At 35.9% G+C, this 15527-nt stretch overlaps 1 protein-coding gene across 6 annotated transcripts in view; it reads right to left on the bottom strand.

Moving 5' to 3' along the window:
• NCOA3 (nuclear receptor coactivator 3) overlaps positions 1–15527 on the bottom strand; it is a 121746-nt gene that overhangs the window by 84317 nt on the left and 21902 nt on the right. Inside the window, exon 2 of one of the 6 annotated variants that reach the window (XM_028498366.2) lies at positions 146–223. The exons of the other annotated variants lie outside the window; for them this stretch is intronic. The gene's annotated coding sequence lies outside the window, so the exon portion shown is untranslated. The remainder of the gene's footprint in view (positions 1–145; positions 224–15527) is intronic. 6 annotated transcript variants of the gene reach the window in all.

Genomic DNA, 15527 nt, shown 5'->3' on the forward strand with positions numbered 1-15527 from the left:
TTATAACAACTCCTCCTGAAAGCTTACTCAGATGCTTCAACTTTGTCTCTTTCAGCTCTCTCTCCCAATCCCAAATTACGTTATACACTCCCCTGCAAAAAGCTTGATAACTATCAACTTTGAACATCCCTATCGTGCTTATCACCTGGTAACTGCCTCTCTTCTTGCTCTTCTCCCTTCTGAAGGCAGAGCCCGGATCTCTGTATTGTTTCAGCCACAGCACCTAACACACAGCAGGTACACAAAATTTTGTTCATGAATGAGAGGAGGAAAGAGACATTCAAGTGAATATGTACAGGATGCTCAGAGATCTTGGAGGAATCATTCCCGATAAAGAGGTCAAAACACTCAGAAGTTGCTTACCAACAAATAAGAAGGTTTTACAGGGGTTCCCTGGTGGCCTAGTGGTTAGGATTCCGGGCTTTCACTGCTGTGGCCCGGGTTCAATCCCTGGTCAGGGAATATCCATCCACAAGCCACAAGATGTGGCCAAAAAAAAAAAAAAAAAAAAAAGGTTTTACATAAAATTTTATAACATTTGAGAAATTATCTGAAGAAGACATTCTACTATGATACAGAAGACTATCTTTTTGATTATAAGCACAAGGGAAAATAATGGAAAGCACTACAGAAAAAACAAGAATAACTCTGCCATCAAATAATTTGTGGTACTGATATAAATCTCTTGGACTCAAGAGGTTAAAATACAATTAAAACATGCCAACACAGCTACTACAGTTTCTGGAATTTAAAACACACACACTTATGACTTAATGTCATGCTATAAAACACCAAATGTCTTCAGTTTTCTGTTCCAGGAATGATGTTTGGAAGTCCGCCAAACACAGAGGAGAAAACCTCTGGCTCCTCCATGCTTTGCAGTATGTGAGGAAACTAGCCTGTCTAGAAAATATGAAATCATGTATAATATGGTAGAGAGCTCTGTCATAAAATGACAAATTTAACTAAGCAGAAAATGAGAAGGCAGTGCAGTAAAGATTACAAACTTTGGATACAGAACAGTCTGTCCAGTTGAGGGCCTCATCCTAAAACGGGCATAAAGAATACCTTATGGGGTTGTCGTGAGAATTACATGAAGGAATTACATAAAGCATTTAAAATACTCAGATTCTGATAGATGTATCCAGTGTTCAATAAATGGTAACTATTGACATTATTATTGCTTTATGATACAAGAATCTTAGAAAGCAAAGATCCAAGTAGCAAAAGTTATATTCCGAGAATTCAGGCTTTTCCGGTTACTTATTGTTCCTCACTCCCTTAGCTTCTTTTCTTTTTTTTTCTTTTTAACAAATATTTATTGCGCACACACTATTTGTTAAGTCCTTTATTTATTTTTGTATTATTTTCTATTTTTGGCTACACTGGGTCTTCGTTGTTGCTTGTGGCCTTGCCGCTCTTCATTGCAGTGCACGGGCTTCTCAATGCAGTGGCTTCTCTTGTTGCGGAGCTCAGGCAATAGGTGCGCGGGCTTCAGTAGCTGTGGCGCACAGGCTCAGTAGTTGTGGCTCGCGGGCTCTAGAGCACAGCCTCAGTAGCTGTGGCGCACAGGCTTATTTGCTCTGCGGCATGTGGGATCTTCCCAGACCAGGGCTCAAACCAGGTCCCCTGCACTGGCAGATGGACTCCCAATCACTGCGCCACCAGGGAAGCCCTAGCTTCTTTTCTAACATGAGTACTTTACTTCTTTTAAACTGCCTCCCCCCAACAATAATTTTCTTATTATAAAAACTAGTTATAATTACCAGCTAAATTAACTATGTTTGCTTTTAGAAGAACAGAAAAATTTGTTAACAAAGTGTTTAGAATTCTCATAATGCTAAATCAAAGTCATTTCAAATATATAAAGGGCATTTAAAATCACATGTTTAAACATTAGAAACATAAAGATTCCAAAATCCTTAAAATATGGAAGATAAAATATAATATGGTCTATATTACAGACTGAACTGCATCCCCCCAAATTCATAAGTTGAAGTTCTAACTCCTACTCCCTCAGAATGTGACTGTATTTGGAGATAAAGTTTTCTAGAGGTAAATAAGTTAAAATGAGATCATCAGGGAGGGCCCTAATCCAATATGACTAGTGTCCTTATATGAGGAGGGAATTTGGACACAGACATGTACAGAGGGAAGACCATGTGAAGATACTGGGAGAAAACAGTCATCTACCAGCCAAGGAGAGGAATTTCATTTCTTTCTCATAAGAAATCAACTCTGCAGATACCTTGATCTTGAACTTCTAGCCTTCAGAACTGTGACAAAATTTCTGTTGTTTAAGCCACCAGGTCTGTGGTACTTTGTTATGGCAGCCCTACCAAACTAGGTACTCAATAAATGGTAGCTATAAGATCATCATCCAAATGTACACGAAAAGGAGGTGTTACTGTTATGAGAACTGTAAACTTTTAAGCCTTTCTGGAAGGCAATCTTGAAATATCCACCCGAACATTAAGGATATCCCTCTGACCCAGAAATTCGACAGAGTTCTATGGAAATATGTACACAAGTGGGTAAAATGGAAGAAAAAGAATGTTCTTTGTGGCACTGTTTTACCAGAGGTCTGGCTTAGTATTAGACTATACTAGATCCATATTTTTCATTAATTTTTAAATGAAGTAGATCTCTCTACTAGATCTAGATCTCTCTGTTCTGACCAAAAGATGGCATTAACAGAATAAGCACAATACAATCCAATGAAGTAAATACTGTGTGTTTATATATGCATTCAAGTGGATATGAAAAGATACAATACTAAAACACAAATAGCCTTCACTTTTTGTTCATATATCCTACATACTGTAAAAATTTTTTAACTCATTAATTTTTTTTCTAATAAAAAAAGAAACACAGATGTGCACCATCTTTTGAGACTAGTGCTTTCCTGTGCTATGGAATGAGTTATGTTAAGGAAAACTGCAAAGAAAAACATATTACACACTAACCCTCCCTCCTCATTGAAAATGTCTAGAATCTATATCTATATTAAGTACACAATGAAGATATTCAAAATCAATTTCTATTTGACATTTTTCAGTTTCTACAGTCAGTTCTAACTTTGTGGAGTTAGTCACAAAACATTTTAAAAACTGCTATTTATCATAAACCAGTCACACTCTCAAACTCTTCCTCCCCTCCTTTCAAAATAATCTACTTAAATATGTACCTAGAACACAAAATTACTTGAATGTGACCTAAGAAAACATAAAATAAATCTACATCCAAAATTAGTCAGAAAGAGTCAACATTTTAGATTAGGATGAACTGCAACCTTCCTCCACTTGATATAATCCAAATTTAAACACAGAACAACACTGAGACTGGAATCATGGAAGGTCACTATGGAAATGGAACCACTTTGTTTTAAAGATGAGAAAAATGAAGCACAAAGAGTGATTTGACCAAGTTTACACAGTAAGATAGATGGAGTATCAGTGCAGAGCCCTGACCTCCCAGTCTAAAATTCTTTTTTCTAGATCATATTGCCTCACATCATAGCTTACAGTTTTAAAATCAATTCCTTTTCCAAATAAATTAGCAAAAATAGCATCAAATAACATACTTGGTTTCATAAATATGTATAAATGAAACAAACGTTAGCTGGCATTTACTACCTGGCATATTTGCAGTACTATCTATATAGCTCTGCATTCACTGAAATTTCAAGCTTGTAAGATATCTTGATCAGACATTACAAAGGTGTCTGCTCTGCAAAAGCAGAGATGAAAATGCTTTATGAGAACGAATTCATCCAATTCCCCTGGAGGTAGAGCAACTGGTTAGATTCTAATTAGCTGAAAGACCAAATTTTCTAGTCATATGTGTTTGAATAGCATTTTGTTTGTTTTGGTGGCACTTTCCTTTTTATAAATAATGTTTCTCATCTCTGATTTCAAAGTCACCTTCCAGCCTAATGGAGGCACATGGCTGATTCTTCTCTCCTTAGAACAAGATTCATCAGAAAATAAACATTAATGCAGAGGTATTTTGTTTCATATTTTCCTTCACTGAAAACCAGTTTGATAGCAATATATGAAAATCTCTGATGCTATAACATCTATATTTAACTAAAAGGTAAAAATCCAGAAAGTAAGGACAAGGAAAACAGCAGTACAAGACAAAGAATACATGAAGTAGAAATCAGGCAGACAATAATCTCTGAAATATAGTTTGGGGAAAATAAAATGATCATCCTAATATGAACAAAAGCTGATGCAACTGGCAACTTCAGGCCAAGTTTACCAAAAAGAAAAGGAATGTTAAGAAATCTCTGCCCTTGTCTCATATCAAAAATACAAATACTGAGGCAGGTATGTTTAGACATACTCAAACATAAAAGCAATAAAATAAAGTTGTTTCATCTAAAAAAAAAAAAAAAGGTCACAAGTGAAATAAAATCAAATTATTACAATATAAGGCTATGGGTAATTTTAGGTATACCATTAGCCTTCTAATCTGATGACATTAAAATGCAGTATTCAAAGAAAATATAGTTTATCAATACTGTCAACACACAACATGGTTTAAAGTATAATTTCGCTAGATTTGATTGAGTAATGCAATGTGATAATTAACTTCATTTTATCCACTGAGTGTTGATATTTTTTCTCTAACAAAAACCAAGTATTCAGGGCTATGAGTGATGAGTGACCTTGAGGCAGCACTTGGAAAGCAGTCACCATGGCAACACTACCACAAAAGTGCCTCATCCTCAGCAAAAGGACCAACCTGGTGCATGAAGATTTAAAAACCTAGGGAAACAGAGCTTCCTTCAAGCGCCCCTCCCCCTCCCCCGCAAAAGAAAAAGAAAAAAGAAATTAGTTTTAAAAATGTTTACATTAACCTTTCTATTTTAGCCTTCCTATTTATTCTCCATGGAGGGGGACCATACACATTAAATTATCTTAATGATGAAATATTAAGCCATGTAAAAATTCTTTTCCTTTCTTTTATCCATTTCCTATATGGGCAAAATAAATAGCTAAGATATGAAAGAATAATGATTTTTGTTTTTAAAAATGCACATTTAAAATTTTCAACAGAATCATCACTATTCTAATCTTCTTTTAATCACTGTCAATTTTTCTTCCTTTTAATAAGAACATTTCTTTTCCAACATGCACCTTGATAAAGAAAACACGAGGGAGGGTTGATTCCAAATATAAAACATGAAATTGTAATTCTGCATATACACACTAAAGGGCCAGCCACTTGTTTGCTAAGACTGTGGGGAGGGGGGGTGTGCGGGGGAAGCAAGCTTCTTTGCACTTAGAGTTTTGATATATAGAAAGTTATGTGTCTTTGCTTCAGACACAGATGTAGTTTTTCTAGAGAATCTACTCCTTGAAAGCCAGGATAACACTTCAGTCATTTTATCACCACACAGTAAGCACAGAGCCTGACATAAGTCAGTTCCAAAGGACTTCAAACTTTTTGCTCACATACCTACCAAAAGAATCTTGAAAAAAACTATGTAACCCAGAAGATTTGTAAATTGACATTTAAATTTTTCATCAGCTTAACTAGTTACAAAGCAGTAATTTCCAAGATGTTAAAAATATTAGCATTTTAATAAACTGTTACATCACTCTCAAGTAGTCAAAGGAACTTGGATTATCATCATCCCTCACTAACAGCCAGAAATTTTATAACTGTCCCGTTCTCCTGGAATACAAATTTCCATTCTTCTTCTCTCACAGTATTTGATCATAATGGAATATCATTTTATGCTTGGAAGTATTTTATTGATCTTTCCATCTCTGCAACAAAAGGATATATAAATTGAAAATTGAATTCCATCTGATCACAGGCTCTAAGTTTTGAAAACACATCTTATTTTGAATTATTACTATAATCATTAGGATGTTAATTGTTCAAAATATAAACAGTGTATTACAAATTTTGATAAAATACATGTAAAAAGTATATTTTTCATTGTAAGTGAATCTGTTAAGATACAAAGGCAGGGGTTCTTCTCCACCCCTGCCTCCTGGTGCATTCAGACATCGCAATGAATAATATTCATAAACTGCAACAGTGTTCGTCAATTTCTACATTTCGTTTGTAAAATTATAAATAAAACTTGCTGACATGAGTAGATAATTAGGCAGAAGGAGTTATGTGAAAGCAATGTCATTCAATTCTTTCAATGCAATCTTAGTTATATGATAAAAATCTCAGTGATCATCAAAAATTATTTTTTCATTATCTCCCAGAGAGCAATTTGATTAACCCTCCCTTCAATTTTGATTTGATGAAAACAGACTCAGAAGCACCTGACAGACCACTTGTTACCCAGCCATTAGAGTTCTTCACTTTTACACCCTGACACCAATATTTGTAATTGCCCATGTGTTTCAAACCCCAGATTTTTTTTTGGCTAACACCCAGTGTCAATGCAACACAGTAAAAAGAGAGTTATTCCTTTCTTTTGGCAGTGAGAAGAACAATTGTGAAAGGAGACAGCTGGAGAAAAAGACTCTGCAAAGCTTTCTCAAGCAGACCAACTTAAGGATATAAGAGAACAAAAGTTTATGAACCTGGAAACTGATCATCTTTAAATGATCTGTGATAAAGCCTCTAGATCCAACCACCGATTTATAGAAAACACAGAGCTCAGAAGAATGTGCTAAATGACACCAATCAAATACAAATTCGAAAGTTTTCCAAGACATAATCTCACTTTTTCCAACAAATAAATTGCAAGGGAAAGAGAGAGAGAGCAGCAGTAGGAACCTAAATTAAGAGACATAAAAGGGGGAATTCCCTGGCGGTCCTTGCGCTTTCACAAGCCAGCCAGGGAACTAAGATCCCGCAAGCCACGCAGCACAGCCCAAAATAAAAACAACAACAAAAATAATAATAATAACAAACTTTTTAAAAAGAAAGACATAAAAGATATAACAACCAATTGCAATATGTGCATCTGATTCAAACAAACTATAAAACATAGTTATGTTTCAAGCAGTTGAAAACCTGAACACACCTGGATATTTGATATTAAAAAATTTTGTAAGGTGAGGTAATTTTTTTAATAGTCCTTATTGTTTAAAGATACTTAGAAAACTTTTAGAGATAGAATAGTATGTTATCTGGGACTTCCTCAAGACAGTACAGAAAAAAAAGAGTATGAATAAAAATAAAATTGGTCATGAGTTACTAACTGCTGAAGCCAGGAGACAGTTTCATGAGAATTCATTATAGTATTCTCCCTAGTTTTTGTGTTTAAAATTTCATAATGAAAAGTTTCTTAAAATTATTTGCACTCACATACCCCTTGGGAAGTCTTCATGGACCCCAAGTGAGATCCAAACCCACATCAAGACACCATATGCGGGCTTCCCTGGTGGCGCAGTGGTTGAGAATCCTCCTGCTGATGCAGGGGACACGGGTTCGTGCCCTGGTCCGGGAAGATCCCACATGCCGCGGACCATATGCAAGTGAGCTTCAACAGCTCCACTGCCAAACAGAAGTCAGGCGATCAACATGCAGAGAAGCACCCTGAGGCTCTGAACATTTATGAAAATTGTCTTTTCCTTTACAAATTTTCAGCATTAATTCTGAAGCTCAAACCTCAAAAAGAGGAACAAATAATACTTTCTCTTGAATGTTATCACTTAATGTGCATTAGCATATATTGGAAAGATATATACCAGAAAACCACTACTTGCTCATCTTTATTGTAACATGAAAACACATTTATCAGCTCACAGGTAAAGTTTAAGTGGTCTAACACTTGTCAACAATCTTATACGGATTATATATTTGTGCATATTTTTATAAATATATGTGTGAATTATATACATAAGTATATATAGTTATACTCATTTTTTAAAGTATACCCTCCCAACATAAGGCTAGCAACAGGACAAAAGAATTAAGACAACAAAATAACATATCAAAGTGAGTATAAGACTTTGCCTTTTATTAATTCTAGTTATCTTTATTCCTTGCCATATAAACTACCTCACAGTGGAAGCTAACACAACATCAATACATGATAAACCTCTGACTAAATAACCACTCAAAAACCTACTTCCTATTACAACTTTTCTTAAGAAGTAAAATGGAGGGGGAGAACTAAGTATCTTATACATTAGTGCTTTGTTAATTCACCTCAAAGCAATCTTAAGGTCAAATTTCAAAAACAGAAAACTGTATTTTGTATGTACAGACATCCAGTATTTATTAAAATTAAAATGCAGTATTTGAAAGTTCCAAGAATTACAACACAGTATTTCCAACTACAATTGCAATGTGAAGAAAAACTGTCCCATCACTTTAAATTGTCTCCTTACTGATTTAATAAGTTTTTTAAAGGGGAAAGGTGTGTCTCTCTCCTATGTAAAATACCAAAGAACTCGGAGGCAAGATGCAGGATAACTACTTAGAAAGACTATACCACAATATATGACCAGAAAACCACTACCTGCTTACCTCTATTTTAACATGAAAACACATTTATCAACTAACAGGTTAAGTGATTTAAAACTTACATAAACAATCTTACTTTAAAAACACATTTAACCTTTTAAGAGAAACAAATTGAAAAAATAATCTATTGGACATGCTCTGCGGTCAGTTAGCATTCAATATATTGAAAACCTTAACTAAATCTGCATATATATTTAAATCATTCACAGCCAAAGATAATTCACTTTTCACTTCAGCAGTATACACTTTTATAAAATAAGACCTTTTGGGTTTCCCAGTGGTTAAGAATTCACCTGCCAATGCAGGGAACACGGGTTCGAGCCCTGGTCCAGGAAGATCCCACATGCCATGGAGCAACTAAGCCCACACACCACAACTACTGAGCCTGGGCTCTAGAGCCCGCGAACCACAACTACTGAGCCCACGTGCCACAACTACTGAAGCCCACGCACCTAGAGCCCATGCTCCAAAACAAAGAGAAGCCACAGCAATGAGAAGCCCATGCACCGCAACCAAGAGTAGCCCCTGCTCACCACAACTAGAGAAAGGCCGCGTGCAGCAACAAAGACCCAATGCAGCCAAAAATAAAATAAATAAAATAAATTCATAAAAAATTAATTAATTAATTAAGACATTTTTTCCCTGTTTTTTTACTTCAAATAAACTCCCTAAGGTTTTTTCAATAAAAAAAAAAAGGTGGAGAGAGAGTAATTTTTAAACACAAAGCCAACTATGTAAATCTTAGTCTTGTTAAAAAGTTAATGAAGCATTTAAAGCATAAACTTATAATTGGAAACAACCTAACATTTTATCAGCAAACAGATTATTTAAAGGATGGTGCATACATGGAAAGAAGGGGGAAAAAATGTCAAATGCATAGTACAAACCATAAAAATAATATTGATTTCAACTTGTTAACCTGGAAAGATGTTCACCACATAAAAGGGAATAATAAAAGATTACAGAACAGTGTGCAAAATTCCTTATTTCTAACATGATAAAGTCTACATAGAGAAATGTAAAAAGATACATACAAAAATATTAGTGCTAGCTTCTCCAGATATACTTTTCTGTATTGCTTAAATTTCTCTTAAATGTGCATCTATCATTTTAATAAACATACTACTTCTTATAAAAATCAGAAAAGAACAAATCATTTTCCTTGTGTTAAGAAACAATATGCATAAAATAAACTGTAAATGAAATTGGATTAGCTGAAAGAAACTAAAATGAAACCAACAGAGACCACTGACTTCCTTAATGTAGTCCCATGGAGTTTGAAGATGAAAGGCTATGCCCCAGAAAAACACCATGCCACAGACAGGGGTGGGAGAATCATTTGAGAAGGACATCCTCCTTTCAAAGAAATATAGGGCATATTTATTCACTCAACAAATGAATAATGAATGTCTACCATATGCCAGGCACTTATCTAAATTTTTGAGATATATCAATGAGCAAGAGACTAAGATCCCTGTCCTTGTGGAGCTTATATTTTATCAGGGAAAAACAAAACACCATTAAGCACAATAAATAAGTAAATTATATGGTATGTTACAGGATTAGCACTATGAGGGGCAAGGCTGCAGTATTAAATAGGGTGGTAAGAATGGGCCTTACTAAGAGGGTGAGATTTGAGACATAAAGAGATAAGGAAGTTAAGTCAAACAGATATACAGTGAAAAAAGCACTCCACACAGAGGGCACGCCCAAAGGCAGGAGTGTGCCCACATCAGATAAAGAACAGCACTGGATCAAGAGTGAGGAAGACAGAAAGAGGAATGAAAGGTGAAACCAGAGATGTATCAGGAGCAAATCACACATGGCCTCATACACTAAGTAAGAACTTTCTTTCTTCCTGAGTGAAATGGGGAAACCTCTGCAGATTGAGGAGATGAATGCCAAATGGCTTAGGATTTTAAAAGAGTCCTCCAACTGTTATGTTATTAAAAGATAGTAAGGAGGCAAGGATAAAAAAGCAAGGAGACACATTAGGAAGTCATTACAGTAATGCAACAGTAGACTCAGTGAAAGTATTAAGATTTGATCAGATTCTAGATACGGTTAGATTCTAGATACATCTTAAAGAGAGAGATATGGAGATGTGAGAAGGAGCCCGGTTTTTTGGCCTGCACAACTGGAAGAATCAAGTTACCAACAAAGGAGATGTGGAAGCCTTCTTAAAGGCTTCTCTTCTTTAGAAGAGAAGGTCACAAGTTCAGTTTTAGACATGCTTACTTTAAGGTTTCATCAGAAATCCAAATGGGAACATTGAGAAAACGGGTGGATATACAAGTCTACAAATAGAAGAGAGGTTTATCTCACATAAACAGCATACAAAGATCCAACTATGTATGGAATATGTCCCGAAGAAGAAAACCAAGACAAGAGAACAACAAAAACAAAAGGCGAACAAACCCTCGAAGTCATGAAAACAGTCCTGATGTTGAGAGAAAAAGGGGAAGGGGGGTAGGAGGGCCTTAAAACTACATATAGAAAGGACTTACTACTTGGCTTGAAGAAAAATGAGTCAGAATGGCCAATACCAATACATAAGACTGCCATGAAAAAAACCGTTTGGACATTCAGGCAAAGACAAAAAAGCTAAGTCACCTAAAAAGAAAATCAGATTGACCTCAGACTGTAACAGCAATGCTCTATGCCAGAAGACAATGGAATCATAGACACTCTAGAAAGAATTTTACAATCAGCCAAACCAGCTTTCAAGTAGTAGAGCTGCAGACAAACTTTTAAACATAGTAGAACTCAAGCAATACCGTTTCCATAAGCTCTTCCTGTGGAATTTATTACAGAATGAATGTTAGACAACCCAAATAACTGGAAAGTCCAGATCAGCATAAAAATAGTGGTGGGGGGCTTCCCTGGTGGTGCAGTGGTTGAGAGTCCGCCTGCCGACGCAGGGGACACGGGTTCGTGCCCCTGTCTGGGAGGATCCCACATGCCGCGGAGTGGCTGGGCCCGTGAGCCATGGCCGCTGGGCCTGTGTGTCCGGAGCCTGTGCTCCGCAGTGGGAGAGGCCACAGCAGTGAGAGGCCCGCGTACCGCAAAAAAATCCCCCCAAAAAAAACCAAAAAACAAAACAGAACAAAAAAAATAGTGGTGGGTATTAAATACATATTTACTTATTAAAAACCGAATGATGTTATAAGGTAAATGTTATAAAAATTAAAAACCGAATGATGTTATAAGGTAAATGTTATAAAAACAGCTGTATACTTTGATAATGTAGATACAACATAATTGTCAAAAAGTGAGGGGAAAATAAGAGAAAAATTAGAATAAGCTTGCTGAATGCCTTATAAATATTAATTGGAAGTAAAAGAATAATAGCTTTAATCAAATGCTGGGGAAGAGAAGAGAGATTACTAGGTAACTTCAGTAGTACTCAAAGACAGCAACAGACAAAAACCAAAAAAGTGAGAACAAGGAGGGACTAAGTGTATTACAGGAAAGTTAATATACAGAGAATAGTTAGAACAAAAGTACAAATGTTAAATATTTTTTTAACCTAAAACAAACAAGACAAAATATTACATAAAAGACAAGATATATTCTCTCACACTTCATACCCAATACAAAATTTTTTTTAAAAAATTGAAAAATAAAACCAAAAAAAGCAAAGAGGAGAAATTTTAATGGAGATAAGAGTAGGACTGGGCTTCCCTGGTGGCACAGTGGTTGAGAGTCCGCCTGCCGATGCAGGGGACACGGGTTCGTGCCCTGGTCCGGGAAGATCCCACATGCTGCGGAGCGGCTGGGCCCGTGAGCCGTGGCCGCTGAGCCTGCGCGTCTGAAGCCTGTGCTCCACAACGGGAGAGGCCACAACGGTGAGAGGCCCGCGTACCGCAAAAAAAAAAAAAAAAGAGTAGGACTGGATCCTGGAACCAAAAAAAAAAGACAATGGTGGAAAATGTAGTAATATCCGCTATTTAGTTAGCAGTACTATACCAATGTTAACTTCTTAATTTTGATCACTGTACCATGGTTAAGCAGTTAACATTAAGGGAACCTGGATGAGGAGTATACAGAACACTCTAGTATTTCTGCAACATTTCTGTCAATCTAAGTTATTTCAAAGTAAAAACAAAATTTTTTTAAGTTTGAGAAACAATGTTTTTCACCATTAGAGAATGCTAGGAAACCAATTTGTTATTTTAAAAACTACTAAATAAAGAAAATGAGCCAAACATTCTGCCTTCCTATGTGAACTGTACCCACACTGGGTGACCAAATAGTTGACTACAAGAAGTTTATAGAAATATTACAGCTGTTAAATGAAAACGGTATGATAGAGTATCAGCATTTGCTACCCCTAATAGATTAGGGGATGAAGGGTACCGATCAATAACATCAAGTATCACAAAGTGAGAGAGAAGCAAACATCATGTGTCCCCTGACAAACCACACCACATCAGAAGTAGTCTCACTGCAGTCGCCAGTCTCCAAGACGGTCCACAGTGATGCCCATCTCCTAAAATTCATATCCTTAAGTAGTCCCCTCCCACATAGTATCAGGGTTGGTCTGTAGTGCCAAAAGAATAGAGCAGAAATGACAGTACGTCACTTCTGGGATCATAAAAGGCATTGCAGCTTTTTTCCTCCCTATCTCCCTCTCTCCCTGATCACTTACTCTGGCAGAGTGCCCTGAGGATACTCAGGCAAAAAACTTGAGACCTCCTACAATAGCCATGGGAGTAAGCCACCTTGAAAGCCAATCTTCCAGCCCCAGTCAAACCTTCAGAAGTCTGCAGCCCAGGGTGACAGCTTCACTTCAACCCATGAGAGACCTTACACCAGAACCACCCAGCTAAGCCACTCTCAGACCACTAATCTTCAGAAACTGTGGAAGATAATAAATGATGTTTTAAACTGCTAAATCTTGGGATTATTTATTACACAGCAATAGATAACTAATGCATTTGCCCAAAATAACTGAACCTTAATCTGATCAAACCTTGAGAGCCAACCACCAATTTATAAAAAAATACAGAGGAGCAATTTAAACAACATCATAAGGATATAATCAGCAAAATCTAGGCAATAAGAAATTCTATAACAAATTCAAAGGAAAAAAGAGAGATGGAGAAGCAACCTATTGTTAAAAGCACGTTTAAGATACATAACAACCAAATTGCAATGTGTGAATCTTGTTTGGATCTAATTTAAACAAACATTTTTTAAAAAGGAGACGAGAGGGCTTCCCTGGTGGCGCAGTGGTTGAGAATCCGCCTGCCGATGCAGGGGACACGGGTTCGTGCCCCGGTCGGGAAAGATCCCACATGCCCCGGATGGGCCCGTGAGCCATGGCCACTGAGCCTGCGCGTCCGGAGCCTGTGCTCCGCGACGGGAGAGGCCACAACGGTGAGAGGCCCGCGTACCGCAAAAAAAAAAAAGGAGACGAGAAAGAACTGGAAAACTGAATAGTGGCTGTATTTTTGGTGCTACTAAAGGAATTACTATCATTTAATAATGGAATTGTGATTATGCTTTTTTTTTTTTTTTTGAAAGAGAGTTCTTATCTTTTAGAGATACTTAGGAAATCATATGATGCCTGGTATTTGCTTCAGAATAATGTGGAGGAAGTAAATTGAGATATAGATGAAACAAGACTGGCCATACATTGATAACTGGTGAACCTGAGTGATAAGCACATGGGGAACAATATACTATTCTACTTTATGTTTGAAATTTTCCAAAATATAAAGCATAAGAAAAAAAGCAGTTTTGCTAAAAATGGATCAAGAAAATAACCTAAAATGGAGATAAGAATCAGAAAAGAATCTTCAAAGTACAGAAGACTTTCACCCAATTAGAGCTGTGTCTCTTTCTCAAAACCTCTCCTTCAAGCAAGAACACAGAGTTCTGTATCTAGGTTGAAAAGGTCACACATGTATCCTTTTAAATATGAGAGGTAGTTATTAAGTCATAAACTGAAATTGCTACCTAAATACATATTAGATCTGTTTGGGATGATGAAAAAGTTCTGGAAATGCATAGTGATGATGGTTGTACAACACTGTGACTGTACTTAATACTACTGAATTGTACACTTAAAAGTGGTAAATTTTATGTTATGTATATTTTACACAGTAAAATTAGGTATATTATGTACAAAATGTATATTAAAGTTTAACTTCATCTTGTATAAAAATGTACAAATGAACTATAAAGAATTTAATGAAAAATAGTGGAAAAGGGGGCATTTTAATGTAAAATTAAGCAATATTTATCTGCCAAAAAAGTACAACTACTATTTAAAAAGGCACTGATGTGTAACAGGTATTTTTCAAAGGCAAAATGCCTTTTTTCAATACAAAATTTATTTTATGAAAATAATCGGTAAGAAAAACACCAATAACTTAAAGAAAAGTAGACAAGAAAGAGTTTATAGAATAAGAAATACAAATGCCCTTTAAACATTTGGGAGGTGCAGGAGAATGTTTAATCTCATTCCTAATATTGGAGATGCAAATATAAACTACAATAAAATGTATATAAGAAAATTCACGGCAGCACTCTGTTGTTATATGCAACATATTGGTCCATCAATGATAAACTGGTTAAATTAATTACAGCACATTAATAAAACAACAATCTGCTAAAAAACGGAACTAGATCTGCATGCACTGATATGAAACCATTTTCAAAATATAATGTTAAATGCAACAAGGTGCAAGACAATGTTTTTTAATATGCTACTACTGTGCTTATAAAAACAGTAGATATATAGATTATAAAAACATATAGATATGGCACAACATTGTAAATCAACTAAACTTCTACCGAAAAAAGAAAATATATATATAGATGTTTGTAACTATACACAAAAGTAAAAGGTAACAGTGATTGCCTCTGAGGAAGGAATTAGGAAACAAAAGAAAGTGGAAGGAACCCTCACTTCATAGCCTTTTGTAGAGTTTGAATTTTGTTAGCCTTCTACATGTATTACCCATTTTTTAAAAAATAAGAAAAAAATGTTCCAAAAAACATAGGGAAAGAAGCTTAGATGTGACCTAACTTAGAAGGTTAAATAAAATGCCCAAGACTATCCA

This window comes from Physeter macrocephalus, chromosome 14, assembly GCF_002837175.3.
Source record: "Physeter macrocephalus isolate SW-GA chromosome 14, ASM283717v5, whole genome shotgun sequence".
NCBI classification, from domain to species: Eukaryota; Metazoa; Chordata; class Mammalia; order Artiodactyla; family Physeteridae; genus Physeter; species Physeter macrocephalus.